The 27,907-nt window shown below is 45.5% G+C and overlaps 19 non-coding genes and 5 pseudogenes across 19 annotated transcripts; all 24 read right to left on the reverse strand.

Annotated features, from left to right (window-relative positions):
- Positions 1–90: 90 nt before the first annotated feature.
- Positions 91–273, reverse strand: LOC141234756 (U2 spliceosomal RNA). Its single transcript, XR_012300658.1, has one exon. It is a non-coding gene; the product is annotated as a U2 spliceosomal RNA (small nuclear RNA).
- A 524-nt stretch (positions 274–797) lies between these two features.
- LOC141234776 (U2 spliceosomal RNA) lies at positions 798–913 on the reverse strand (annotated as a pseudogene).
- A 1,112-nt stretch (positions 914–2,025) lies between these two features.
- Positions 2,026–2,216, reverse strand: LOC141234696 (U2 spliceosomal RNA). The gene has a single exon (XR_012300602.1). It is a non-coding gene; the product is annotated as a U2 spliceosomal RNA (small nuclear RNA).
- A 1,112-nt stretch (positions 2,217–3,328) lies between these two features.
- Positions 3,329–3,510, reverse strand: LOC141234750 (U2 spliceosomal RNA). The gene has a single exon (XR_012300652.1). It is a non-coding gene; the product is annotated as a U2 spliceosomal RNA (small nuclear RNA).
- A 524-nt stretch (positions 3,511–4,034) lies between these two features.
- On the reverse strand, positions 4,035–4,150 carry LOC141234779 (U2 spliceosomal RNA; annotated as a pseudogene).
- Positions 4,151–5,265: 1,115 nt separating this feature from the next.
- Positions 5,266–5,456, reverse strand: LOC141234698 (U2 spliceosomal RNA). The gene has a single exon (XR_012300603.1). It is a non-coding gene; the product is annotated as a U2 spliceosomal RNA (small nuclear RNA).
- A 1,115-nt stretch (positions 5,457–6,571) lies between these two features.
- On the reverse strand, positions 6,572–6,762 carry LOC141234699 (U2 spliceosomal RNA). Its single transcript, XR_012300604.1, has one exon. It is a non-coding gene; the product is annotated as a U2 spliceosomal RNA (small nuclear RNA).
- Positions 6,763–7,877: 1,115 nt separating this feature from the next.
- Positions 7,878–8,068, reverse strand: LOC141234701 (U2 spliceosomal RNA). The gene has a single exon (XR_012300606.1). It is a non-coding gene; the product is annotated as a U2 spliceosomal RNA (small nuclear RNA).
- A 1,115-nt stretch (positions 8,069–9,183) lies between these two features.
- Positions 9,184–9,374, reverse strand: LOC141234728 (U2 spliceosomal RNA). The gene has a single exon (XR_012300632.1). It is a non-coding gene; the product is annotated as a U2 spliceosomal RNA (small nuclear RNA).
- A 1,115-nt stretch (positions 9,375–10,489) lies between these two features.
- Positions 10,490–10,680, reverse strand: LOC141234702 (U2 spliceosomal RNA). The gene has a single exon (XR_012300607.1). It is a non-coding gene; the product is annotated as a U2 spliceosomal RNA (small nuclear RNA).
- A 1,115-nt stretch (positions 10,681–11,795) lies between these two features.
- On the reverse strand, positions 11,796–11,986 carry LOC141234703 (U2 spliceosomal RNA). The gene has a single exon (XR_012300608.1). It is a non-coding gene; the product is annotated as a U2 spliceosomal RNA (small nuclear RNA).
- Positions 11,987–13,098: 1,112 nt separating this feature from the next.
- On the reverse strand, positions 13,099–13,289 carry LOC141234704 (U2 spliceosomal RNA). Its single transcript, XR_012300609.1, has one exon. It is a non-coding gene; the product is annotated as a U2 spliceosomal RNA (small nuclear RNA).
- A 1,115-nt stretch (positions 13,290–14,404) lies between these two features.
- Positions 14,405–14,587, reverse strand: LOC141234757 (U2 spliceosomal RNA). Its single transcript, XR_012300659.1, has one exon. It is a non-coding gene; the product is annotated as a U2 spliceosomal RNA (small nuclear RNA).
- A 524-nt stretch (positions 14,588–15,111) lies between these two features.
- On the reverse strand, positions 15,112–15,227 carry LOC141234777 (U2 spliceosomal RNA; annotated as a pseudogene).
- Positions 15,228–16,339: 1,112 nt separating this feature from the next.
- On the reverse strand, positions 16,340–16,530 carry LOC141234705 (U2 spliceosomal RNA). Its single transcript, XR_012300610.1, has one exon. It is a non-coding gene; the product is annotated as a U2 spliceosomal RNA (small nuclear RNA).
- Positions 16,531–17,642: 1,112 nt separating this feature from the next.
- LOC141234751 (U2 spliceosomal RNA) lies at positions 17,643–17,824 on the reverse strand. Its single transcript, XR_012300653.1, has one exon. It is a non-coding gene; the product is annotated as a U2 spliceosomal RNA (small nuclear RNA).
- A 524-nt stretch (positions 17,825–18,348) lies between these two features.
- LOC141234780 (U2 spliceosomal RNA) lies at positions 18,349–18,464 on the reverse strand (annotated as a pseudogene).
- Positions 18,465–19,579: 1,115 nt separating this feature from the next.
- On the reverse strand, positions 19,580–19,770 carry LOC141234706 (U2 spliceosomal RNA). Its single transcript, XR_012300611.1, has one exon. It is a non-coding gene; the product is annotated as a U2 spliceosomal RNA (small nuclear RNA).
- A 1,115-nt stretch (positions 19,771–20,885) lies between these two features.
- Positions 20,886–21,076, reverse strand: LOC141234707 (U2 spliceosomal RNA). Its single transcript, XR_012300612.1, has one exon. It is a non-coding gene; the product is annotated as a U2 spliceosomal RNA (small nuclear RNA).
- A 1,115-nt stretch (positions 21,077–22,191) lies between these two features.
- On the reverse strand, positions 22,192–22,382 carry LOC141234708 (U2 spliceosomal RNA). The gene has a single exon (XR_012300613.1). It is a non-coding gene; the product is annotated as a U2 spliceosomal RNA (small nuclear RNA).
- Positions 22,383–23,497: 1,115 nt separating this feature from the next.
- On the reverse strand, positions 23,498–23,688 carry LOC141234730 (U2 spliceosomal RNA). The gene has a single exon (XR_012300633.1). It is a non-coding gene; the product is annotated as a U2 spliceosomal RNA (small nuclear RNA).
- A 1,115-nt stretch (positions 23,689–24,803) lies between these two features.
- LOC141234709 (U2 spliceosomal RNA) lies at positions 24,804–24,994 on the reverse strand. The gene has a single exon (XR_012300614.1). It is a non-coding gene; the product is annotated as a U2 spliceosomal RNA (small nuclear RNA).
- Positions 24,995–26,109: 1,115 nt separating this feature from the next.
- Positions 26,110–26,300, reverse strand: LOC141234710 (U2 spliceosomal RNA). Its single transcript, XR_012300615.1, has one exon. It is a non-coding gene; the product is annotated as a U2 spliceosomal RNA (small nuclear RNA).
- A 1,112-nt stretch (positions 26,301–27,412) lies between these two features.
- On the reverse strand, positions 27,413–27,639 carry LOC141234760 (U2 spliceosomal RNA; annotated as a pseudogene).
- Positions 27,640–27,907: the final 268 nt, after the last annotated feature.

Raw genomic sequence — 27,907 nt, forward strand, 5'->3', positions numbered from 1 at the left:
CAAAGAGTCCATCCCAAAATCCGACAAACAAGCAAAATGAACAAAAAACATTGAATTCAATTCTTTCTGATTTTAGAAACTGCATTAAAGAAGGGGTGCACCGGTCCTGGAGATACTGCAATACCAGGTCAATGCGTTGAGTGGACAGAGCAAGCTCTTTTTCCATCTCCCTGTTCTAAAAATCCATTTAATATATGGTCCCCAGATAGGGGACGTATCAGATATTAAACTGATAAGAACAGATTTTTTTGATTGAAGCTGCATCCAAGGCACTGAAAAATGTGACCGAAGTCACACCAAAACAGCGCACGAGGCGAGGATTCATGTGGACCCTTCCCGGAGGAGAGGGTCCCCATTAAACCATCCCCATCCCTCCGAGCCAGAAGGCCACAGCGAGGGTCAGGGATCTCCGATGCTCTCCCTAGCCGAAGCCGGAGAAGAGCCGTTTTCGTGCTCCCAGCTTCCATCTAGGCTGCCACCCTAGTGGAGCTGGAGCCTGTGTTGGTTTCTCAGCCCAAAGCTGACCGGACCTCCGACCGGGTTTATAAAAATTCCCCTTCCTAGCCCGGAGGCCAGGAATAGGGGGGGTTGCTCAGAAAGTATGATTGGCAAAGGTGCGGCGTGCTACGAAGCCAAGTCTTTCCGGGGTTCCCAGTCCCAGTAAGCTTGGACTCCCACCAGGGCGCCTACTCCTGGGGCACATTGCTCCAAAGCCCTCACACTTACCCAGCCTAGTGACTTCGATCCTGGAGGGCCATGTTTTCCATCAGATAACTCTATGAGCCACCTGGCGTACTAACAAGTGCACCAAACCAGTGTGTAATATGCATCAATTTACTAGGGCAGCCCAAGGACAAAACTGCCTTTTCAAAAGATACTACACTTGATCTTAGCCAAAAGGCCGAGAAGCGATAACCAGAATTGGTTTCAAACTACGGAGCCACCCAAGGATCCTGAAAGGTCCATTTGTGGAGATGAGCTCCTGGACTCCCGTTAAGAAGACATGTTGTCAACCTCTAGATCCCTTACATGCCTGCACTTTTCGGCTTGCTGCTGCTGCAATCCACGCGTTTTAGATCTGCATAACTCCACCTCTTTAAACACAGCACCTTCACCCCCTGCTGTTCCCACCCGCCTCAACACCGTTGGAAGGGAGGAGAACCAATTAAGGCGGGGGGTGGGGTGGAACGAGCAGCTGTCTACCCTTAGCAGGAGGGCTCCTGATTACATACCTCTCCTGCTGCTGCTGCTGGCTGTCCAGCAGCAGACTGAAGGTGGCTGCTGCTGTGCACAGGTATATAAAGGCTCAGAGCCTATTATGACACGCGCAGCCAGCGTTCCATTGCCACATTCCATCTACTGCAGGCAGGATACCTGGCTGGCTGAATGTCGCTGAGAAGCTCACAGAGACCGCCATAAGCAACAGTTTAACAGAATGCCACAGACTAATCAACCAAACTTTTTGGGTTGGGTTCTCTTTTATAGTCTGCAGGCATTAAATGAAAGAAGTCAGTGTTCCAGCAGAGGGAGACAACGTTTCAGAAAAAGCATTGTAGCAAACCAAAAAAGAAATTTTAAGCGCAGCAGAGTAACCAGCGCACATACCTGTTAGCTCAGGTGAGTTTAAAAGGCTGCTGTTGATAACAAGGGCATTTGCTAAATAGATGGTGTGTGTGCAACAATATACTGAAAGGTCAATTATATTGTGCAGCTTATCTCACCACCTGTAGTTATTTAGGTGAAAGCTCCAAAATGCTTGCCTAATATGTCTGTTTATCCAAAAGGAAGTAAAAAGGGAGAGCTAGAAAGATAGCATTGCATCACATTACATGGCAATGCAATGCACAGTTGCTGAAGTTGAACCAAAATGAGCTTGTAATCTGGCTTCTGCAACTTTGAACATGAAAAATCCAATGAGGAGAAGAAAAGCAAAGCCAAAGAGTCCATCCCAAAATCCGACAAACAAGCAAAATGAACAAAAAACATTGAATTCAATTCTTTCTGATTTTAGAAACTGCATTAAAGAAGGGGTGCACCGGTCCTGGAGATACTGCAATACCAGGTCAATGCGTGGAGTGGACAGAGCAAGCTCTTTTTCCATCTCCCTGTTCTAAAAATCCATTTAATATATGGTCCCCAGATAGGGGACGTATCAGATATTAAACTGATAAGAACAGATACTACACTTGATCTTAGCCAAAAGGCCGAGAAGCGATAACCAGAATTGGTTTCAAACTACGGAGCCACCCAAGGATCCTGAAAAGTCCATTTGTGGAGATGAGCTCCTGGACTCCCGTTAAGAAGACATGTTGTCAACCTCTAGATCCCTTACATGCCTGCACTTTTCGGCTTGCTGCTGCTGCAAGCCACGCGTTTTAGATCTGCATAACTCCACCTCTTTAAACACAGCACCTTCACCCCCTGCTGTTCCCACCCGCCTCAACACCGTTGGAAGGGAGGAGAACCAATTAAGGCGGGGGGTGGGGTGGAACGAGCAGCTGTCTACCCTTAGCAGGAGGGCTCCTGATTACATACCTCTCCTGCTGCTGCTGCTGGCTGTCCAGCAGCAGACTGAAGGTGGCTGCTGCTGTGCACAGGTATATAAAGGCTCAGAGCCTATTATGACACGCGCAGCCAGCGTTCCATTGCCACATTCCATCTACTGCAGGCGGGATACCTGGCTGGCTGAATGTCGCTGAGAAGCTCACAGAGACCGCCATAAGCAACAGTTTAACAGAATGCCACAGACTAATCAACCAAACTTTTTGGGTTGGGTTCTCTTTTATAGTCTGCAGGCATTAAATGAAAGAAGTCAGTGTTCCAGCAGAGGGAGACAACGTTTCAGAAAAGGCATTGTAGCAAACCAAAAAAGAAAATTTAAGCGCAGCAGAGTAACCAGCGCACATACCTGTTAGCTCAGGTGAGTTTAAAAGGCTGCTGTTGATAACAAGGGCATTTGCTAAATAGATGGTGTGTGTGCAACAATATACTGAAAGGTCAATTATATTGTGCAGCTTATCTCACCACCTGTAGTTATTTAGGTGAAAGCTCCAAAATGCTTGCCTAATATGTCTGTTTATCCAAAAGGAAGTAAAAAGGGAGAGCTAGAAAGATAGCATTGCATCACATTACATGGCAATGCAATGCACAGTTGCTGAAGTTGAACCAAAATGAGCTTGTAATCTGGCTTCTGCAACTTTGAACATGAAAAATCCAATGAGGAGAAGAAAAGCAAAGCCAAAGAGTCCATCCCAAAATCCGACAAACAAGCAAAATGAACAAAAAACATTGAATTCAATTCTTTCTGATTTTAGAAACTGCATTAAAGAAGGGGTGCACCGGTCCTGGAGATACTGCAATACCAGGTCAATGCGTGGAGTGGACAGAGCAAGCTCTTTTTCCATCTCCCTGTTCTAAAAATCCATTTAATATATGGTCCCCAGATAGGGGACGTATCAGATATTAAACTGATAAGAACAGATTTTTTGATTGAAGCTGCATCCAAGGCACTGAAAAATGTGACCGAAGTCACACCAAAACAGCGCACGAGGCGAGGATTCATGTGGACCCTTCCCGGAGGAGAGGGTCCCCAATAAACCATCCCCATCCCTCCGAGCCAGAAGGCCACAGCGAGGGTCAGGGATCTCCGATGCTCTCCCTAGCCGAAGCCGGAGAAGAGCCGTTTTCGTGCTCCCAGCTTCCATCTAGGCTGCCACCCTAGTGGAGCTGGAGCCTGTGTTGGTTTCTCAGCCCAAAGCTGACCGGACCTCCGACCGGGTTTATAAAAATTCCCCTTCCTAGCCCGGAGGCCAGGAATAGGGGGGGTTGCTCAGAAAGTATGATTGGCAAAGGTGCGGCGTGCTACGAAGCCAAGTCTTTCTGGGGTTCCCAGTCCCAGTAAGCTTGGACTCCCACCAGGGCGCCTACTCCTGGGGCACATTGCTCCAAAGCCCTCACACTTACCCAGCCTAGTGACTTCGATCCTGGAGGGCCATGTTTTCCATCAGATAACTCTATGAGACACCTGGCGTACTAACAAGTGCACCAAACCAGTGTGTAATATACATCAATTTACTAGGGCAGCCCAAGGACAAAACTGCCTTTTCAAAAGATACTACACTTGATCTTAGCCAAAAGGCCGAGAAGCGATAACCAGAATTGGTTTCAAACTACGGAGCCACCCAAGGATCCTGAAAAGTCCATTTGTGGAGATGAGCTCCTGGACTCCCGTTAAGAAGACATGTTGTCAACCTCTAGATCCCTTACATGCCTGCACTTTTCGGCTTGCTGCTGCTGCAATCCACGCGTTTTAGATCTGCATAACTCCACCTCTTTAAACACAGCACCTTCACCCCCTGCTGTTCCCACCCGCCTCAACACCGTTGGAAGGGAGGAGAACCAATTAAGGCGGGGGGTGGGGTGGAATGAGCAGCTGTCTACCCTTAGCAGGAGGGCTCCTGATTACATACCTCTCCTGCTGCTGCTGCTGCTGGCTGTCCAGCAGCAGACTGAAGGTGGCTGCTGCTGTGCACAGGTATATAAAGGCTCAGAGCCTATTATGACACGCGCAGCCAGCGTTCCATTGCCACATTCCATCTACTGCAGGCAGGATACCTGGCTGGCTGAATGTCGCTGAGAAGCTCACAGAGACCGCCATAAGCAACAGTTTAACAGAATGCCACAGACTAATCAACGAAACTTTTTGGGTTGGGTTCTCTTTTATAGTCTGCAGGCATTAAATGAAAGAAGTCAGTGTTCCAGCAGAGGGAGACAACGTTTCAGAAAAGGCATTGTAGCAAACCAAAAAAGAAATTTTAAGCGCAGCAGAGTAACCAGCGCACATACCTGTTAGCTCAGGTGAGTTTAAAAGGCTGCTGTTGATAACAAGGGCATTTGCTAAATAGATGGTGTGTGTGCAACAATATACTGAAAGGTCAATTATATTGTGCAGCTTATCTCACCACCTGTAGTTATTTAGGTGAAAGCTCCAAAATGCTTGCCTAATATGTCTGTTTATCCAAAAGGAAGTAAAAAGGGAGAGCTAGAAAGATAGCATTGCATCACATTACATGGCAATGCAATGCACAGTTGCTAAAGTTGAACCAAAATGAGCTTGTAATCTGGCTTCTGCAACTTTGAACATGAAAAATCCAATGAGGAGAAGAAAAGCAAAGCCAAAGAGTCCATCCCAAAATCCGACAAACAAGCAAAATGAACAAAAAACATTGAATTCAATTCTTTCTGATTTTAGAAACTGCATTAAAGAAGGGGTGCACCGGTCCTGGAGATACTGCAATACCAGGTCAATGCGTGGAGTGGACAGAGCAAGCTCTTTTTCCATCTCCCTGTTCTAAAAATCCATTTAATATATGGTCCCCAGATAGGGGACGTATCAGATATTAAACTGATAAGAACAGATACTACACTTGATCTTAGCCAAAAGGCCGAGAAGCGATAACCAGAATTGGTTTCAAACTACGGAGCCACCCAAGGATCCTGAAAAGTCCATTTGTGGAGATGAGCTCCTGGACTCCCGTTAAGAAGACATGTTGTCAACCTCTAGATCCCTTACATGCCTGCACTTTTCGGCTTGCTGCTGCTGCAATCCACGCGTTTTAGATCTGCATAACTCCACCTCTTTAAACACAGCACCTTCACCCCCTGCTGTTCCCACCCGCCTCAACACCGTTGGAAGGGAGGAGAACCAATTAAGGCGGGGGGTGGGGTGGAACGAGCAGCTGTCTACCCTTAGCACCAGGGCTCCTGATTACATACCTCTCCTGCTGCTGCTGCTGCTGGCTGTCCAGCAGCAGACTGAAGGTGGCTGCTGCTGTGCACAGGTATATAAAGGCTCAGAGCCTATTATGACACGCGCAGCCAGCGTTCCATTGCCACATTCCATCTACTGCAGGCAGGATACCTGGCTGGCTGAATGTCGCTGAGAAGCTCACAGAGACCGCCATAAGCAACAGTTTAACAGAATGCCACAGACTAATCAACGAAACTTTTTGGGTTGGGTTCTCTTTTATAGTCTGCAGGCATTAAATGAAAGAAGTCAGTGTTCCAGCAGAGGGAGACAATGTTTCAGAAAAGGCATTGTAGCAAACCAAAAAAGAAATTTTAAGCGCAGCAGAGTAACCAGCGCACATACCTGTTAGCTCAGGTGAGTTTAAAAGGCTGCTGTTGATAACAAGGGCATTTGCTAAATAGATGGTGTGTGTGCAACAATATACTGAAAGGTCAATTATATTGTGCAGCTTATCTCACCACCTGTAGTTATTTAGGTGAAAGCTCCAAAATGCTTGCCTAATATGTCTGTTTATCCAAAAGGAAGTAAAAAGGGAGAGCTAGAAAGATAGCATTGCATCACATTACATGGCAATGCAATGCACAGTTGCTGAAGTTGAACCAAAATGAGCTTGTAATCTGGCTTCTGCAACTTTGAACATGAAAAATCCAATGAGGAGAAGAAAAGCAAAGCCAAAGAGTCCATCCCAAAATCCGACAAACAAGCAAAATGAACAAAAAACATTGAATTCAATTCTTTCTGATTTTAGAAACTGCATTAAAGAAGGGGTGCACCGGTCCTGGAGATACTGCAATACCAGGTCAATGCGTGGAGTGGACAGAGCAAGCTCTTTTTCCATCTCCCTGTTCTAAAAATCCATTTAATATATGGTCCCCAGATAGGGGACGTATCAGATATTAAACTGATAAGAACAGATACTACACTTGATCTTAGCCAAAAGGCCGAGAAGCGATAACCAGAATTGGTTTCAAACTACGGAGCCACCCAAGGATCCTGAAAAGTCCATTTGTGGAGATGAGCTCCTGGACTCCCGTTAAGAAGACATGTTGTCAACCTCTAGATCCCTTACATGCCTGCACTTTTCGGCTTGCTGCTGCTGCAATCCACGCGTTTTAGATCTGCATAACTCCACCTCTTTAAACACAGCACCTTCACCCCCTGCTGTTCCCACCCGCCTCAACACCGTTGGAAGGGAGGAGAACCAATTAAGGCGGGGGGTGGGGTGGAACGAGCAGCTGTCTACCCTTAGCAGGAGGGCTCCTGATTACATACCTCTCCTGCTGCTGCTGCTGCTGGCTGTCCAGCAGCAGACTGAAGGTGGCTGCTGCTGTGCACAGGTATATAAAGGCTCAGAGCCTATTATGACACGCGCAGCCAGCGTTCCATTGCCACATTCCATCTACTGCAGGCAGGATACCTGGCTGGCTGAATGTCGCTGAGAAGCTCACAGAGACCGCCATAAGCAACAGTTTAACAGAATGCCACAGACTAATCAACCAAACTTTTTGGGTTGGGTTCTCTTTTATAGTCTGCAGGCATTAAATGAAAGAAGTCAGTGTTCCAGCAGAGGGAGACAACGTTTCAGAAAAGGCATTGTAGCAAACCAAAAAAGAAATTTTAAGCGCAGCAGAGTAACCAGCGCACATACCTGTTAGCTCAGGTGAGTTTAAAAGGCTGCTGTTGATAACAAGGGCATTTGCTAAATAGATGGTGTGTGTGCAACAATATACTGAAAGGTCAATTATATTGTGCAGCTTATCTCACCACCTGTAGTTATTTAGGTGAAAGCTCCAAAATGCTTGCCTAATATGTCTGTTTATCCAAAAGGAAGTAAAAAGGGAGAGCTAGAAAGATAGCATTGCATCACATTACATGGCAATGCAATGCACAGTTGCTGAAGTTGAACCAAAATGAGCTTGTAATCTGGCTTCTGCAACTTTGAACATGAAAAATCCAATGAGGAGAAGAAAAGCAAAGCCAAAGAGTCCATCCCAAAGTCCGACAAACAAGCAAAATGAACAAAAAACATTGAATTCAATTCTTTCTGATTTTAGAAACTGCATTAAAGAAGGGGTGCACCGGTCCTGGAGATACTGCAATACCAGGTCAATGCGTGGAGTGGACAGAGCAAGCTCTTTTTCCATCTCCCTGTTCTAAAAATCCATTTAATATATGGTCCCCAGATAGGGGACGTATCAGATATTAAACTGATAAGAACAGATACTACACTTGATCTTAGCCAAAAGGCCGAGAAGCGATAACCAGAATTGGTTTCAAACTACGGAGCCACCCAAGGATCCTGAAAAGTCCATTTGTGGAGATGAGCTCCTGGACTCCCGTTAAGAAGACATGTTGTCAACCTCTAGATCCCTTACATGCCTGCACTTTTCGGCTTGCTGCTGCTGCAATCCACGCGTTTTAGATCTGCATAACTCCACCTCTTTAAACACAGCACCTTCACCCCCTGCTGTTCCCACCCGCCTCAACACCGTTGGAAGGGAGGAGAACCAATTAAGGCGGGGGGTGGGGTGGAACGAGCAGCTGTCTACCCTTAGCAGGAGGGCTCCTGATTACATACCTCTCCTGCTGCTGCTGCTGCTGGCTGTCCAGCAGCAGACTGAAGGTGGCTGCTGCTGTGCACAGGTATATAAAGGCTCAGAGCCTATTATGACACGCGCAGCCAGCGTTCCATTGCCACATTCCATCTACTGCAGGCAGGATACCTGGCTGGCTGAATGTCGCTGAGAAGCTCACAGAGACCGCCATAAGCAACAGTTTAACAGAATGCCACAGACTAATCAACCAAACTTTTTGGGTTGGGTTCTCTTTTATAGTCTGCAGGCATTAAATGAAAGAAGTCAGTGTTCCAGCAGAGGGAGACAACGTTTCAGAAAAGGCATTGTAGCAAACCAAAAAAGAAATTTTAAGCGCAGCAGAGTAACCAGCGCACATACCTGTTAGCTCAGGTGAGTTTAAAAGGCTGCTGTTGATAACAAGGGCATTTGCTAAATAGATGGTGTGTGTGCAACAATATACTGAAAGGTCAATTATATTGTGCAGCTTATCTCACCACCTGTAGTTATTTAGGTGAAAGCTCCAAAATGCTTGCCTAATATGTCTGTTTATCCAAAAGGAAGTAAAAAGGGAGAGCTAGAAAGATAGCATTGCATCACATTACATGGCAATGCAATGCACAGTTGCTGAAGTTGAACCAAAATGAGCTTGTAATCTGGCTTCTGCAACTTTGAACATGAAAAATCCAATGAGGAGAAGAAAAGCAAAGCCAAAGAGTCCATCCCAAAATCCGACAAACAAGCAAAATGAACAAAAAACATTGAATTCAATTCTTTCTGATTTTAGAAACTGCATTAAAGAAGGGGTGCACCGGTCCTGGAGATACTGCAATACCAGGTCAATGCGTGGAGTGGACAGAGCAAGCTCTTTTTCCATCTCCCTGTTCTAAAAATCCATTTAATATATGGTCCCCAGATAGGGGATGTATCAGATATTAAACTGATAAGAACAGATACTACACTTGATCTTAGCCAAAAGGCCGAGAAGCGATAACCAGAATTGGTTTCAAACTACGGAGCCACCCAAGGATCCTGAAAAGTCCATTTGTGGAGATGAGCTCCTGGACTCCCGTTAAGAAGACATGTTGTCAACCTCTAGATCCCTTACATGCCTGCACTTTTCGGCTTGCTGCTGCTGCAATCCACGCGTTTTAGATCTGCATAACTCCACCTCTTTAAACACAGCACCTTCACCCCCTGCTGTTCCCACCCGCCTCAACACCGTTGGAAGGGAGGAGAACCAATTAAGGCGGGGGGTGGGGTGGAACGAGCAGCTGTCTACCCTTAGCAGGAGGGCTCCTGATTACATACCTCTCCTGCTGCTGCTGCTGCTGGCTGTCCAGCAGCAGACTGAAGGTGGCTGCTGCTGTGCACAGGTATATAAAGGCTCAGAGCCTATTATGACACGCGCAGCCAGCGTTCCATTGCCACATTCCATCTACTGCAGGCAGGATACCTGGCTGGCTGAATGTCGCTGAGAAGCTCACAGAGACCGCCATAAGCAACAGTTTAACAGAATGCCACAGACTAATCAACCAAACTTTTTGGGTTGGGTTCTCTTTTATAGTCTGCAGGCATTAAATGAAAGAAGTCAGTGTTCCAGCAGAGGGAGACAACGTTTCAGAAAAGGCATTGTAGCAAACCAAAAAAGAAATTTTAAGCGCAGCAGAGTAACCAGCGCACATACCTGTTAGCTCAGGTGAGTTTAAAAGGCTGCTGTTGATAACAAGGGCATTTGCTAAATAGATGGTGTGTGTGCAACAATATACTGAAAGGTCAATTATATTGTGCAGCTTATCTCACCACCTGTAGTTATTTAGGTGAAAGCTCCAAAATGCTTGCCTAATATGTCTGTTTATCCAAAAGGAAGTAAAAAGGGAGAGCTAGAAAGATAGCATTGCATCACATTACATGGCAATGCAATGCACAGTTGCTGAAGTTGAACCAAAATGAGCTTGTAATCTGGCTTCTGCAACTTTGAACATGAAAAATCCAATGAGGAGAAGAAAAGCAAAGCCAAAGAGTCCATCCCAAAATCCGACAAACAAGCAAAATGAACAAAAAACATTGAATTCAATTCTTTCTGATTTTAGAAACTGCATTAAAGAAGGGGTGCACCGGTCCTGGAGATACTGCAATACCAGGTCAATGCGTGGAGTGGACAGAGCAAGCTCTTTTTCCATCTCCCTGTTCTAAAAATCCATTTAATATATGGTCCCCAGATAGGGGACGTATCAGATATTAAACTGATAAGAACAGATACTACACTTGATCTTAGCCAAAAGGCCGAGAAGCGATAACCAGAATTGGTTTCAAACTACGGAGCCACCCAAGGATCCTGAAAAGTCCATTTGTGGAGATGAGCTCCTGGACTCCCGTTAAGAAGACATGTTGTCAACCTCTAGATCCCTTACATGCCTGCACTTTTCGGCTTGCTGCTGCTGCAATCCACGCGTTTTAGATCTGCATAACTCCACCTCTTTAAACACAGCACCTTCACCCCCTGCTGTTCCCACCCGCCTCAACACCGTTGGAAGGGAGGAGAACCAATTAAGGCGGGGGGTGGGGTGGAACGAGCAGCTGTCTACCCTTAGCAGGAGGGCTCCTGATTACATACCTCTCCTGCTGCTGCTGCTGCTGGCTGTCCAGCAGCAGACTGAAGGTGGCTGCTGCTGTGCACAGGTATATAAAGGCTCAGAGCCTATTATGACACGCGCAGCCAGCGTTCCATTGCCACATTCCATCTACTGCAGGCAGGATACCTGGCTGGCTGAATGTCGCTGAGAAGCTCACAGAGACCGCCATAAGCAACAGTTTAACAGAATGCCACAGACTAATCAACCAAACTTTTTGGGTTGGGTTCTCTTTTATAGTCTGCAGGCATTAAATGAAAGAAGTCAGTGTTCCAGCAGAGGGAGACAACGTTTCAGAAAAGGCATTGTAGCAAACCAAAAAAGAAATTTTAAGCGCAGCAGAGTAACCAGCGCACATACCTGTTAGCTCAGGTGAGTTTAAAAGGCTGCTGTTGATAACAAGGGCATTTGCTAAATAGATGGTGTGTGTGCAACAATATACTGAAAGGTCAATTATATTGTGCAGCTTATCTCACCACCTGTAGTTATTTAGGTGAAAGCTCCAAAATGCTTGCCTAATATGTCTGTTTATCCAAAAGGAAGTAAAAAGGGAGAGCTAGAAAGATAGCATTGCATCACATTACATGGCAATGCAATGCACAGTTGCTGAAGTTGAACCAAAATGAGCTTGTAATCTGGCTTCTGCAACTTTGAACATGAAAAATCCAATGAGGAGAAGAAAAGCAAAGCCAAAGAGTCCATCCCAAAATCCGACAAACAAGCAAAATGAACAAAAAACATTGAATTCAATTCTTTCTGATTTTAGAAACTGCATTAAAGAAGGGGTGCACCGGTCCTGGAGATACTGCAATACCAGGTCAATGCGTGGAGTGGACAGAGCAAGCTCTTTTTCCATCTCCCTGTTCTAAAAATCCATTTAATATATGGTCCCCAGATAGGGGACGTATCAGATATTAAACTGATAAGAACAGATACTACACTTGATCTTAGCCAAAAGGCCGAGAAGCGATAACCAGAATTGGTTTCAAACTACGGAGCCACCCAAGGATCCTGAAAAGTCCATTTGTGGAGATGAGCTCCTGGACTCCCGTTAAGAAGACATGTTGTCAACCTCTAGATCCCTTACATGCCTGCACTTTTCGGCTTGCTGCTGCTGCAATCCACGCGTTTTAGATCTGCATAACTCCACCTCTTTAAACACAGCACCTTCACCCCCTGCTGTTCCCACCCGCCTCAACACCGTTGGAAGGGAGGAGAACCAATTAAGGCGGGGGGTGGGGTGGAACGAGCAGCTGTCTACCCTTAGCAGGAGGGCTCCTGATTACATACCTCTCCTGCTGCTGCTGCTGGCTGTCCAGCAGCAGACTGAAGGTGGCTGCTGCTGTGCACAGGTATATAAAGGCTCAGAGCCTATTATGACACGCGCAGCCAGCGTTCCATTGCCACATTCCATCTACTGCAGGCAGGATACCTGGCTGGCTGAATGTCGCTGAGAAGCTCACAGAGACCGCCATAAGCAACAGTTTAACAGAATGCCACAGACTAATCAACCAAACTTTTTGGGTTGGGTTCTCTTTTATAGTCTGCAGGCATTAAATGAAAGAAGTCAGTGTTCCAGCAGAGGGAGACAACGTTTCAGAAAAGGCATTGTAGCAAACCAAAAAAGAAATTTTAAGCGCAGCAGAGTAACCAGCGCACATACCTGTTAGCTCAGGTGAGTTTAAAAGGCTGCTGTTGATAACTAGGGCATTTGCTAAATAGATGGTGTGTGTGCAACAATATACTGAAAGGTCAATTATATTGTGCAGCTTATCTCACCACCTGTAGTTATTTAGGTGAAAGCTCCACAATGCTTGCCTAATATGTCTGTTTATCCAAAAGGAAGTAAAAAGGGAGAGCTAGAAAGATAGCATTGCATCACATTACATGGCAATGCAATGCACAGTTGCTGAAGTTGAACCAAAATGAGCTTGTAATCTGGCTTCTGCAACTTTGAACATGAAAAATCCAATGAGGAGAAGAAAAGCAAAGCCAAAGAGTCCATCCCAAAATCCGACAAACAAGCAAAATGAACAAAAAACATTGAATTCAATTCTTTCTGATTTTAGAAACTGCATTAAAGAAGGGGTGCACCGGTCCTGGAGATACTGCAATACCAGGTCAATGCGTGGAGTGGACAGAGCAAGCTCTTTTTCCATCTCCCTGTTCTAAAAATCCATTTAATATATGGTCCCCAGATAGGGGACGTATCAGATATTAAACTGATAAGAACAGATACTACACTTGATCTTAGCCAAAAGGCCGAGAAGCGATAACCAGAATTGGTTTCAAACTACGGAGCCACCCAAGGATCCTGAAAAGTCCATTTGTGGAGATGAGCTCCTGGACTCCCGTTAAGAAGACATGTTGTCAACCTCTAGATCCCTTACATGCCTGCACTTTTCGGCTTGCTGCTGCTGCAATCCACGCGTTTTAGATCTGCATAACTCCACCTCTTTAAACACAGCACCTTCACCCCCTGCTGTTCCCACCCGCCTCAACACCATTGGAAGGGAGGAGAACCAATTAAGGCGGGGGGTGGGGTGGAACGAGCAGCTGTCTACCCTTAGCAGGAGGGCTCCTGATTACATACCTCTCCTGCTGCTGCTGCTGCTGGCTGTCCAGCAGCAGACTGAAGGTGGCTGCTGCTGTGCACAGGTATATAAAGGCTCAGAGCCTATTATGACACGCGCAGCCAGCGTTCCATTGCCACATTCCATCTACTGCAGGCAGGATACCTGGCTGGCTGAATGTCGCTGAGAAGCTCACAGAGACCGCCATAAGCAACAGTTTAACAGAATGCCACAGACTAATCAACCAAACTTTTTGGGTTGGGTTCTCTTTTATAGTCTGCAGGCATTAAATGAAAGAAGTCAGTGTTCCAGCAGAGGGAGACAACGTTTCAGAAAAGGCATTGTAGCAAACCAAAAAAGAAATTTTAAGCGCAGCAGAGTAACCAGCGCACATACCTGTTAGCTCAGGTGAGTTTAAAAGGCTGCTGTTGATAACAAGGGCATTTGCTAAATAGATGGTGTGTGTGCAACAATATACTGAAAGGTCAATTATATTGTGCAGCTTATCTCACCACCTGTAGTTATTTAGGTGAAAGCTCCAAAATGCTTGCCTAATATGTCTGTTTATCCAAAAGGAAGTAAAAAGGGAGAGCTAGAAAGATAGCATTGCATCACATTACATGGCAATGCAATGCACAGTTGCTGAAGTTGAACCAAAATGAGCTTGTAATCTGGCTTCTGCAACTTTGAACATGAAAAATCCAATGAGGAGAAGAAAAGCAAAGCCAAAGAGTCCATCCCAAAATCCGACAAACAAGCAAAATGAACAAAAAACATTGAATTCAATTCTTTCTGATTTTAGAAACTGCATTAAAGAAGGGGTGCACCGGTCCTGGAGATACTGCAATACCAGGTCAATGCGTTGAGTGGACAGAGCAAGCTCTTTTTCCATCTCCCTGTTCTAAAAATCCATTTAATATATGGTCCCCAGATAGGGGACGTATCAGATATTAAACTGATAAGAACAGATTTTTTTGATTGAAGCTGCATCCAAGGCACTGAAAATTGTGACCGAAGTCACACCAAAACAGCGCACGAGGCGAGGATTCATGTGGACCCTTCCCGGAGGAGAGGGTCCCCATTAAACCATCCCCATCCCTCCGAGCCAGAAGGCCACAGCGAGGGTCAGGGATCTCCGATGCTCTCCCTAGCCGAAGCCGGAGAAGAGCCGTTTTCGTGCTCCCAGCTTCCATCTAGGCTGCCACCCTAGTGGAGCTGGAGCCTGTGTTGGTTTCTCAGCCCAAAGCTGACCGGACCTCCGACCGGGTTTATAAAAATTCCCCTTCCTAGCCCGGAGGCCAGGAATAGGGGGGGTTGCTCAGAAAGTATGATTGGCAAAGGTGCGGCGTGCTACGAAGCCAAGTCTTTCCGGGGTTCCCAGTCCCAGTAAGCTTGGACTCCCACCAGGGCGCCTACTCCTGGGGCACATTGCTCCAAAGCCCTCACACTTACCCAGCCTAGTGACTTCGATCCTGGAGGGCCATGTTTTCCATCAGATAACTCTATGAGCCACCTGGCGTACTAACAAGTGCACCAAACCAGTGTGTAATATGCATCAATTTACTAGGGCAGCCCAAGGACAAAACTGCCTTTTCAAAAGATACTACACTTGATCTTAGCCAAAAGGCCGAGAAGCGATAACCAGAATTGGTTTCAAACTACGGAGCCACCCAAGGATCCTGAAAGGTCCATTTGTGGAGATGAGCTCCTGGACTCCCGTTAAGAAGACATGTTGTCAACCTCTAGATCCCTTACATGCCTGCACTTTTCGGCTTGCTGCTGCTGCAATCCACGCGTTTTAGATCTGCATAACTCCACCTCTTTAAACACAGCACCTTCACCCCCTGCTGTTCCCACCCGCCTCAACACCGTTGGAAGGGAGGAGAACCAATTAAGGCGGGGGGTGGGGTGGAACGAGCAGCTGTCTACCCTTAGCAGGAGGGCTCCTGATTACATACCTCTCCTGCTGCTGCTGCTGGCTGTCCAGCAGCAGACTGAAGGTGGCTGCTGCTGTGCACAGGTATATAAAGGCTCAGAGCCTATTATGACACGCGCAGCCAGCGTTCCATTGCCACATTCCATCTACTGCAGGCAGGATACCTGGCTGGCTGAATGTCGCTGAGAAGCTCACAGAGACCGCCATAAGCAACAGTTTAACAGAATGCCACAGACTAATCAACCAAACTTTTTGGGTTGGGTTCTCTTTTATAGTCTGCAGGCATTAAATGAAAGAAGTCAGTGTTCCAGCAGAGGGAGACAACGTTTCAGAAAAAGCATTGTAGCAAACCAAAAAAGAAATTTTAAGCGCAGCAGAGTAACCAGCGCACATACCTGTTAGCTCAGGTGAGTTTAAAAGGCTGCTGTTGATAACAAGGGCATTTGCTAAATAGATGGTGTGTGTGCAACAATATACTGAAAGGTCAATTATATTGTGCAGCTTATCTCACCACCTGTAGTTATTTAGGTGAAAGCTCCAAAATGCTTGCCTAATATGTCTGTTTATCCAAAAGGAAGTAAAAAGGGAGAGCTAGAAAGATAGCATTGCATCACATTACATGGCAATGCAATGCACAGTTGCTGAAGTTGAACCAAAATGAGCTTGTAATCTGGCTTCTGCAACTTTGAACATGAAAAATCCAATGAGGAGAAGAAAAGCAAAGCCAAAGAGTCCATCCCAAAATCCGACAAACAAGCAAAATGAACAAAAAACATTGAATTCAATTCTTTCTGATTTTAGAAACTGCATTAAAGAAGGGGTGCACCGGTCCTGGAGATACTGCAATACCAGGTCAATGCGTGGAGTGGACAGAGCAAGCTCTTTTTCCATCTCCCTGTTCTAAAAATCCATTTAATATATGGTCCCCAGATAGGGGACGTATCAGATATTAAACTGATAAGAACAGATACTACACTTGATCTTAGCCAAAAGGCCGAGAAGCGATAACCAGAATTGGTTTCAAACTACGGAGCCACCCAAGGATCCTGAAAAGTCCATTTGTGGAGATGAGCTCCTGGACTCCCGTTAAGAAGACATGTTGTCAACCTCTAGATCCCTTACATGCCTGCACTTTTCGGCTTGCTGCTGCTGCAAGCCACGCGTTTTAGATCTGCATAACTCCACCTCTTTAAACACAGCACCTTCACCCCCTGCTGTTCCCACCCGCCTCAACACCGTTGGAAGGGAGGAGAACCAATTAAGGCGGGGGGTGGGGTGGAACGAGCAGCTGTCTACCCTTAGCAGGAGGGCTCCTGATTACATACCTCTCCTGCTGCTGCTGCTGGCTGTCCAGCAGCAGACTGAAGGTGGCTGCTGCTGTGCACAGGTATATAAAGGCTCAGAGCCTATTATGACACGCGCAGCCAGCGTTCCATTGCCACATTCCATCTACTGCAGGCGGGATACCTGGCTGGCTGAATGTCGCTGAGAAGCTCACAGAGACCGCCATAAGCAACAGTTTAACAGAATGCCACAGACTAATCAACCAAACTTTTTGGGTTGGGTTCTCTTTTATAGTCTGCAGGCATTAAATGAAAGAAGTCAGTGTTCCAGCAGAGGGAGACAACGTTTCAGAAAAGGCATTGTAGCAAACCAAAAAAGAAAATTTAAGCGCAGCAGAGTAACCAGCGCACATACCTGTTAGCTCAGGTGAGTTTAAAAGGCTGCTGTTGATAACAAGGGCATTTGCTAAATAGATGGTGTGTGTGCAACAATATACTGAAAGGTCAATTATATTGTGCAGCTTATCTCACCACCTGTAGTTATTTAGGTGAAAGCTCCAAAATGCTTGCCTAATATGTCTGTTTATCCAAAAGGAAGTAAAAAGGGAGAGCTAGAAAGATAGCATTGCATCACATTACATGGCAATGCAATGCACAGTTGCTGAAGTTGAACCAAAATGAGCTTGTAATCTGGCTTCTGCAACTTTGAACATGAAAAATCCAATGAGGAGAAGAAAAGCAAAGCCAAAGAGTCCATCCCAAAATCCGACAAACAAGCAAAATGAACAAAAAACATTGAATTCAATTCTTTCTGATTTTAGAAACTGCATTAAAGAAGGGGTGCACCGGTCCTGGAGATACTGCAATACCAGGTCAATGCGTGGAGTGGACAGAGCAAGCTCTTTTTCCATCTCCCTGTTCTAAAAATCCATTTAATATATGGTCCCCAGATAGGGGACGTATCAGATATTAAACTGATAAGAACAGATTTTTTGATTGAAGCTGCATCCAAGGCACTGAAAAATGTGACCGAAGTCACACCAAAACAGCGCACGAGGCGAGGATTCATGTGGACCCTTCCCGGAGGAGAGGGTCCCCAATAAACCATCCCCATCCCTCCGAGCCAGAAGGCCACAGCGAGGGTCAGGGATCTCCGATGCTCTCCCTAGCCGAAGCCGGAGAAGAGCCGTTTTCGTGCTCCCAGCTTCCATCTAGGCTGCCACCCTAGTGGAGCTGGAGCCTGTGTTGGTTTCTCAGCCCAAAGCTGACCGGACCTCCGACCGGGTTTATAAAAATTCCCCTTCCTAGCCCGGAGGCCAGGAATAGGGGGGGTTGCTCAGAAAGTATGATTGGCAAAGGTGCGGCGTGCTACGAAGCCAAGTCTTTCTGGGGTTCCCAGTCCCAGTAAGCTTGGACTCCCACCAGGGCGCCTACTCCTGGGGCACATTGCTCCAAAGCCCTCACACTTACCCAGCCTAGTGACTTCGATCCTGGAGGGCCATGTTTTCCATCAGATAACTCTATGAGACACCTGGCGTACTAACAAGTGCACCAAACCAGTGTGTAATATACATCAATTTACTAGGGCAGCCCAAGGACAAAACTGCCTTTTCAAAAGATACTACACTTGATCTTAGCCAAAAGGCCGAGAAGCGATAACCAGAATTGGTTTCAAACTACGGAGCCACCCAAGGATCCTGAAAAGTCCATTTGTGGAGATGAGCTCCTGGACTCCCGTTAAGAAGACATGTTGTCAACCTCTAGATCCCTTACATGCCTGCACTTTTCGGCTTGCTGCTGCTGCAATCCACGCGTTTTAGATCTGCATAACTCCACCTCTTTAAACACAGCACCTTCACCCCCTGCTGTTCCCACCCGCCTCAACACCGTTGGAAGGGAGGAGAACCAATTAAGGCGGGGGGTGGGGTGGAATGAGCAGCTGTCTACCCTTAGCAGGAGGGCTCCTGATTACATACCTCTCCTGCTGCTGCTGCTGCTGGCTGTCCAGCAGCAGACTGAAGGTGGCTGCTGCTGTGCACAGGTATATAAAGGCTCAGAGCCTATTATGACACGCGCAGCCAGCGTTCCATTGCCACATTCCATCTACTGCAGGCAGGATACCTGGCTGGCTGAATGTCGCTGAGAAGCTCACAGAGACCGCCATAAGCAACAGTTTAACAGAATGCCACAGACTAATCAACGAAACTTTTTGGGTTGGGTTCTCTTTTATAGTCTGCAGGCATTAAATGAAAGAAGTCAGTGTTCCAGCAGAGGGAGACAACGTTTCAGAAAAGGCATTGTAGCAAACCAAAAAAGAAATTTTAAGCGCAGCAGAGTAACCAGCGCACATACCTGTTAGCTCAGGTGAGTTTAAAAGGCTGCTGTTGATAACAAGGGCATTTGCTAAATAGATGGTGTGTGTGCAACAATATACTGAAAGGTCAATTATATTGTGCAGCTTATCTCACCACCTGTAGTTATTTAGGTGAAAGCTCCAAAATGCTTGCCTAATATGTCTGTTTATCCAAAAGGAAGTAAAAAGGGAGAGCTAGAAAGATAGCATTGCATCACATTACATGGCAATGCAATGCACAGTTGCTAAAGTTGAACCAAAATGAGCTTGTAATCTGGCTTCTGCAACTTTGAACATGAAAAATCCAATGAGGAGAAGAAAAGCAAAGCCAAAGAGTCCATCCCAAAATCCGACAAACAAGCAAAATGAACAAAAAACATTGAATTCAATTCTTTCTGATTTTAGAAACTGCATTAAAGAAGGGGTGCACCGGTCCTGGAGATACTGCAATACCAGGTCAATGCGTGGAGTGGACAGAGCAAGCTCTTTTTCCATCTCCCTGTTCTAAAAATCCATTTAATATATGGTCCCCAGATAGGGGACGTATCAGATATTAAACTGATAAGAACAGATACTACACTTGATCTTAGCCAAAAGGCCGAGAAGCGATAACCAGAATTGGTTTCAAACTACGGAGCCACCCAAGGATCCTGAAAAGTCCATTTGTGGAGATGAGCTCCTGGACTCCCGTTAAGAAGACATGTTGTCAACCTCTAGATCCCTTACATGCCTGCACTTTTCGGCTTGCTGCTGCTGCAATCCACGCGTTTTAGATCTGCATAACTCCACCTCTTTAAACACAGCACCTTCACCCCCTGCTGTTCCCACCCGCCTCAACACCGTTGGAAGGGAGGAGAACCAATTAAGGCGGGGGGTGGGGTGGAACGAGCAGCTGTCTACCCTTAGCACCAGGGCTCCTGATTACATACCTCTCCTGCTGCTGCTGCTGCTGGCTGTCCAGCAGCAGACTGAAGGTGGCTGCTGCTGTGCACAGGTATATAAAGGCTCAGAGCCTATTATGACACGCGCAGCCAGCGTTCCATTGCCACATTCCATCTACTGCAGGCAGGATACCTGGCTGGCTGAATGTCGCTGAGAAGCTCACAGAGACCGCCATAAGCAACAGTTTAACAGAATGCCACAGACTAATCAACGAAACTTTTTGGGTTGGGTTCTCTTTTATAGTCTGCAGGCATTAAATGAAAGAAGTCAGTGTTCCAGCAGAGGGAGACAATGTTTCAGAAAAGGCATTGTAGCAAACCAAAAAAGAAATTTTAAGCGCAGCAGAGTAACCAGCGCACATACCTGTTAGCTCAGGTGAGTTTAAAAGGCTGCTGTTGATAACAAGGGCATTTGCTAAATAGATGGTGTGTGTGCAACAATATACTGAAAGGTCAATTATATTGTGCAGCTTATCTCACCACCTGTAGTTATTTAGGTGAAAGCTCCAAAATGCTTGCCTAATATGTCTGTTTATCCAAAAGGAAGTAAAAAGGGAGAGCTAGAAAGATAGCATTGCATCACATTACATGGCAATGCAATGCACAGTTGCTGAAGTTGAACCAAAATGAGCTTGTAATCTGGCTTCTGCAACTTTGAACATGAAAAATCCAATGAGGAGAAGAAAAGCAAAGCCAAAGAGTCCATCCCAAAATCCGACAAACAAGCAAAATGAACAAAAAACATTGAATTCAATTCTTTCTGATTTTAGAAACTGCATTAAAGAAGGGGTGCACCGGTCCTGGAGATACTGCAATACCAGGTCAATGCGTGGAGTGGACAGAGCAAGCTCTTTTTCCATCTCCCTGTTCTAAAAATCCATTTAATATATGGTCCCCAGATAGGGGACGTATCAGATATTAAACTGATAAGAACAGATACTACACTTGATCTTAGCCAAAAGGCCGAGAAGCGATAACCAGAATTGGTTTCAAACTACGGAGCCACCCAAGGATCCTGAAAAGTCCATTTGTGGAGATGAGCTCCTGGACTCCCGTTAAGAAGACATGTTGTCAACCTCTAGATCCCTTACATGCCTGCACTTTTCGGCTTGCTGCTGCTGCAATCCACGCGTTTTAGATCTGCATAACTCCACCTCTTTAAACACAGCACCTTCACCCCCTGCTGTTCCCACCCGCCTCAACACCGTTGGAAGGGAGGAGAACCAATTAAGGCGGGGGGTGGGGTGGAACGAGCAGCTGTCTACCCTTAGCAGGAGGGCTCCTGATTACATACCTCTCCTGCTGCTGCTGCTGCTGGCTGTCCAGCAGCAGACTGAAGGTGGCTGCTGCTGTGCACAGGTATATAAAGGCTCAGAGCCTATTATGACACGCGCAGCCAGCGTTCCATTGCCACATTCCATCTACTGCAGGCAGGATACCTGGCTGGCTGAATGTCGCTGAGAAGCTCACAGAGACCGCCATAAGCAACAGTTTAACAGAATGCCACAGACTAATCAACCAAACTTTTTGGGTTGGGTTCTCTTTTATAGTCTGCAGGCATTAAATGAAAGAAGTCAGTGTTCCAGCAGAGGGAGACAACGTTTCAGAAAAGGCATTGTAGCAAACCAAAAAAGAAATTTTAAGCGCAGCAGAGTAACCAGCGCACATACCTGTTAGCTCAGGTGAGTTTAAAAGGCTGCTGTTGATAACAAGGGCATTTGCTAAATAGATGGTGTGTGTGCAACAATATACTGAAAGGTCAATTATATTGTGCAGCTTATCTCACCACCTGTAGTTATTTAGGTGAAAGCTCCAAAATGCTTGCCTAATATGTCTGTTTATCCAAAAGGAAGTAAAAAGGGAGAGCTAGAAAGATAGCATTGCATCACATTACATGGCAATGCAATGCACAGTTGCTGAAGTTGAACCAAAATGAGCTTGTAATCTGGCTTCTGCAACTTTGAACATGAAAAATCCAATGAGGAGAAGAAAAGCAAAGCCAAAGAGTCCATCCCAAAGTCCGACAAACAAGCAAAATGAACAAAAAACATTGAATTCAATTCTTTCTGATTTTAGAAACTGCATTAAAGAAGGGGTGCACCGGTCCTGGAGATACTGCAATACCAGGTCAATGCGTGGAGTGGACAGAGCAAGCTCTTTTTCCATCTCCCTGTTCTAAAAATCCATTTAATATATGGTCCCCAGATAGGGGACGTATCAGATATTAAACTGATAAGAACAGATACTACACTTGATCTTAGCCAAAAGGCCGAGAAGCGATAACCAGAATTGGTTTCAAACTACGGAGCCACCCAAGGATCCTGAAAAGTCCATTTGTGGAGATGAGCTCCTGGACTCCCGTTAAGAAGACATGTTGTCAACCTCTAGATCCCTTACATGCCTGCACTTTTCGGCTTGCTGCTGCTGCAATCCACGCGTTTTAGATCTGCATAACTCCACCTCTTTAAACACAGCACCTTCACCCCCTGCTGTTCCCACCCGCCTCAACACCGTTGGAAGGGAGGAGAACCAATTAAGGCGGGGGGTGGGGTGGAACGAGCAGCTGTCTACCCTTAGCAGGAGGGCTCCTGATTACATACCTCTCCTGCTGCTGCTGCTGCTGGCTGTCCAGCAGCAGACTGAAGGTGGCTGCTGCTGTGCACAGGTATATAAAGGCTCAGAGCCTATTATGACACGCGCAGCCAGCGTTCCATTGCCACATTCCATCTACTGCAGGCAGGATACCTGGCTGGCTGAATGTCGCTGAGAAGCTCACAGAGACCGCCATAAGCAACAGTTTAACAGAATGCCACAGACTAATCAACCAAACTTTTTGGGTTGGGTTCTCTTTTATAGTCTGCAGGCATTAAATGAAAGAAGTCAGTGTTCCAGCAGAGGGAGACAACGTTTCAGAAAAGGCATTGTAGCAAACCAAAAAAGAAATTTTAAGCGCAGCAGAGTAACCAGCGCACATACCTGTTAGCTCAGGTGAGTTTAAAAGGCTGCTGTTGATAACAAGGGCATTTGCTAAATAGATGGTGTGTGTGCAACAATATACTGAAAGGTCAATTATATTGTGCAGCTTATCTCACCACCTGTAGTTATTTAGGTGAAAGCTCCAAAATGCTTGCCTAATATGTCTGTTTATCCAAAAGGAAGTAAAAAGGGAGAGCTAGAAAGATAGCATTGCATCACATTACATGGCAATGCAATGCACAGTTGCTGAAGTTGAACCAAAATGAGCTTGTAATCTGGCTTCTGCAACTTTGAACATGAAAAATCCAATGAGGAGAAGAAAAGCAAAGCCAAAGAGTCCATCCCAAAATCCGACAAACAAGCAAAATGAACAAAAAACATTGAATTCAATTCTTTCTGATTTTAGAAACTGCATTAAAGAAGGGGTGCACCGGTCCTGGAGATACTGCAATACCAGGTCAATGCGTGGAGTGGACAGAGCAAGCTCTTTTTCCATCTCCCTGTTCTAAAAATCCATTTAATATATGGTCCCCAGATAGGGGATGTATCAGATATTAAACTGATAAGAACAGATACTACACTTGATCTTAGCCAAAAGGCCGAGAAGCGATAACCAGAATTGGTTTCAAACTACGGAGCCACCCAAGGATCCTGAAAAGTCCATTTGTGGAGATGAGCTCCTGGACTCCCGTTAAGAAGACATGTTGTCAACCTCTAGATCCCTTACATGCCTGCACTTTTCGGCTTGCTGCTGCTGCAATCCACGCGTTTTAGATCTGCATAACTCCACCTCTTTAAACACAGCACCTTCACCCCCTGCTGTTCCCACCCGCCTCAACACCGTTGGAAGGGAGGAGAACCAATTAAGGCGGGGGGTGGGGTGGAACGAGCAGCTGTCTACCCTTAGCAGGAGGGCTCCTGATTACATACCTCTCCTGCTGCTGCTGCTGCTGGCTGTCCAGCAGCAGACTGAAGGTGGCTGCTGCTGTGCACAGGTATATAAAGGCTCAGAGCCTATTATGACACGCGCAGCCAGCGTTCCATTGCCACATTCCATCTACTGCAGGCAGGATACCTGGCTGGCTGAATGTCGCTGAGAAGCTCACAGAGACCGCCATAAGCAACAGTTTAACAGAATGCCACAGACTAATCAACCAAACTTTTTGGGTTGGGTTCTCTTTTATAGTCTGCAGGCATTAAATGAAAGAAGTCAGTGTTCCAGCAGAGGGAGACAACGTTTCAGAAAAGGCATTGTAGCAAACCAAAAAAGAAATTTTAAGCGCAGCAGAGTAACCAGCGCACATACCTGTTAGCTCAGGTGAGTTTAAAAGGCTGCTGTTGATAACAAGGGCATTTGCTAAATAGATGGTGTGTGTGCAACAATATACTGAAAGGTCAATTATATTGTGCAGCTTATCTCACCACCTGTAGTTATTTAGGTGAAAGCTCCAAAATGCTTGCCTAATATGTCTGTTTATCCAAAAGGAAGTAAAAAGGGAGAGCTAGAAAGATAGCATTGCATCACATTACATGGCAATGCAATGCACAGTTGCTGAAGTTGAACCAAAATGAGCTTGTAATCTGGCTTCTGCAACTTTGAACATGAAAAATCCAATGAGGAGAAGAAAAGCAAAGCCAAAGAGTCCATCCCAAAATCCGACAAACAAGCAAAATGAACAAAAAACATTGAATTCAATTCTTTCTGATTTTAGAAACTGCATTAAAGAAGGGGTGCACCGGTCCTGGAGATACTGCAATACCAGGTCAATGCGTGGAGTGGACAGAGCAAGCTCTTTTTCCATCTCCCTGTTCTAAAAATCCATTTAATATATGGTCCCCAGATAGGGGACGTATCAGATATTAAACTGATAAGAACAGATACTACACTTGATCTTAGCCAAAAGGCCGAGAAGCGATAACCAGAATTGGTTTCAAACTACGGAGCCACCCAAGGATCCTGAAAAGTCCATTTGTGGAGATGAGCTCCTGGACTCCCGTTAAGAAGACATGTTGTCAACCTCTAGATCCCTTACATGCCTGCACTTTTCGGCTTGCTGCTGCTGCAATCCACGCGTTTTAGATCTGCATAACTCCACCTCTTTAAACACAGCACCTTCACCCCCTGCTGTTCCCACCCGCCTCAACACCGTTGGAAGGGAGGAGAACCAATTAAGGCGGGGGGTGGGGTGGAACGAGCAGCTGTCTACCCTTAGCAGGAGGGCTCCTGATTACATACCTCTCCTGCTGCTGCTGCTGCTGGCTGTCCAGCAGCAGACTGAAGGTGGCTGCTGCTGTGCACAGGTATATAAAGGCTCAGAGCCTATTATGACACGCGCAGCCAGCGTTCCATTGCCACATTCCATCTACTGCAGGCAGGATACCTGGCTGGCTGAATGTCGCTGAGAAGCTCACAGAGACCGCCATAAGCAACAGTTTAACAGAATGCCACAGACTAATCAACCAAACTTTTTGGGTTGGGTTCTCTTTTATAGTCTGCAGGCATTAAATGAAAGAAGTCAGTGTTCCAGCAGAGGGAGACAACGTTTCAGAAAAGGCATTGTAGCAAACCAAAAAAGAAATTTTAAGCGCAGCAGAGTAACCAGCGCACATACCTGTTAGCTCAGGTGAGTTTAAAAGGCTGCTGTTGATAACAAGGGCATTTGCTAAATAGATGGTGTGTGTGCAACAATATACTGAAAGGTCAATTATATTGTGCAGCTTATCTCACCACCTGTAGTTATTTAGGTGAAAGCTCCAAAATGCTTGCCTAATATGTCTGTTTATCCAAAAGGAAGTAAAAAGGGAGAGCTAGAAAGATAGCATTGCATCACATTACATGGCAATGCAATGCACAGTTGCTGAAGTTGAACCAAAATGAGCTTGTAATCTGGCTTCTGCAACTTTGAACATGAAAAATCCAATGAGGAGAAGAAAAGCAAAGCCAAAGAGTCCATCCCAAAATCCGACAAACAAGCAAAATGAACAAAAAACATTGAATTCAATTCTTTCTGATTTTAGAAACTGCATTAAAGAAGGGGTGCACCGGTCCTGGAGATACTGCAATACCAGGTCAATGCGTGGAGTGGACAGAGCAAGCTCTTTTTCCATCTCCCTGTTCTAAAAATCCATTTAATATATGGTCCCCAGATAGGGGACGTATCAGATATTAAACTGATAAGAACAGATACTACACTTGATCTTAGCCAAAAGGCCGAGAAGCGATAACCAGAATTGGTTTCAAACTACGGAGCCACCCAAGGATCCTGAAAAGTCCATTTGTGGAGATGAGCTCCTGGACTCCCGTTAAGAAGACATGTTGTCAACCTCTAGATCCCTTACATGCCTGCACTTTTCGGCTTGCTGCTGCTGCAATCCACGCGTTTTAGATCTGCATAACTCCACCTCTTTAAACACAGCACCTTCACCCCCTGCTGTTCCCACCCGCCTCAACACCGTTGGAAGGGAGGAGAACCAATTAAGGCGGGGGGTGGGGTGGAACGAGCAGCTGTCTACCCTTAGCAGGAGGGCTCCTGATTACATACCTCTCCTGCTGCTGCTGCTGGCTGTCCAGCAGCAGACTGAAGGTGGCTGCTGCTGTGCACAGGTATATAAAGGCTCAGAGCCTATTATGACACGCGCAGCCAGCGTTCCATTGCCACATTCCATCTACTGCAGGCAGGATACCTGGCTGGCTGAATGTCGCTGAGAAGCTCACAGAGACCGCCATAAGCAACAGTTTAACAGAATGCCACAGACTAATCAACCAAACTTTTTGGGTTGGGTTCTCTTTTATAGTCTGCAGGCATTAAATGAAAGAAGTCAGTGTTCCAGCAGAGGGAGACAACGTTTCAGAAAAGGCATTGTAGCAAACCAAAAAAGAAATTTTAAGCGCAGCAGAGTAACCAGCGCACATACCTGTTAGCTCAGGTGAGTTTAAAAGGCTGCTGTTGATAACAAGGGCATTTGCTAAATAGATGGTGTGTGTGCAACAAAATACTGAAAGGTCAATTATATTGTGCAGCTTATCTCACCACCTGTAGTTATTTAGGTGAAAGCTCCAAAATGCTTGCCTAATATGTCTGTTTATCCAAAAGGAAGTAAAAAGGGAGAGCTAGAAAGATAGCATTGCATCACATTACATGGCAATGCAATGCACAGTTGCTGAAGTTGAACCAAAATGAGCTTGTAATCTGGCTTCTGCAACTTTGAACATGAAAAATCCAATGAGGAGAAGAAAAGCAAAGCCAAAGAGTCCATCCCAAAATCCGACAAACAAGCAAAATGAACAAAAAACATTGAATTCAATTCTTTCTGATTTTAGAAACTGCATTAAAGAAGGGGTGCACCGGTCCTGGAGATACTGCAATACCAGGTCAATGCGTGGAGTGGACAGAGCAAGCTCTTTTTCCATCTCCCTGTTCTAAAAATCCATTTAATATATGGTCCCCAGATAGGGGACGTATCAGATATTAAACTGATAAGAACAGATTTTTTTTTTTTTTTTTTTTTTTTTTTTTTTTTTAGACTCAGATTACAAAGTCTTGGAATCAACAAAAAGATAAGAAGACTCAAATCCATCATCGTGCATTCTACCAATTTTAATACTTCTCCAAATCTTTTATTTTCTTTTTCTTTTATATATATATATTTATTTATTTTTTCCCTCTTTTTTTTTTTTTTAAAAAATTATATAGTTTTGGCTATTTTTTTTTGTTTGTTTTTGTTTTTGTTTTTTTGTTTTTCCACAGGTTTTCAAAAAATCAAAGCTTACAAGGTAAGTTCATTCCATTTACATTGTTTCCATTTCTCATTTGCTTTCACCTTGCCAAG

This window comes from Phyllobates terribilis, unplaced genomic scaffold, assembly GCF_046119375.1.
Source record: "Phyllobates terribilis strain yellow unplaced genomic scaffold, ASM4611937v1 Scaffold_639__1_contigs__length_902095, whole genome shotgun sequence".
NCBI lineage: Eukaryota > Metazoa > Chordata > Amphibia > Anura > Dendrobatidae > Phyllobates > Phyllobates terribilis.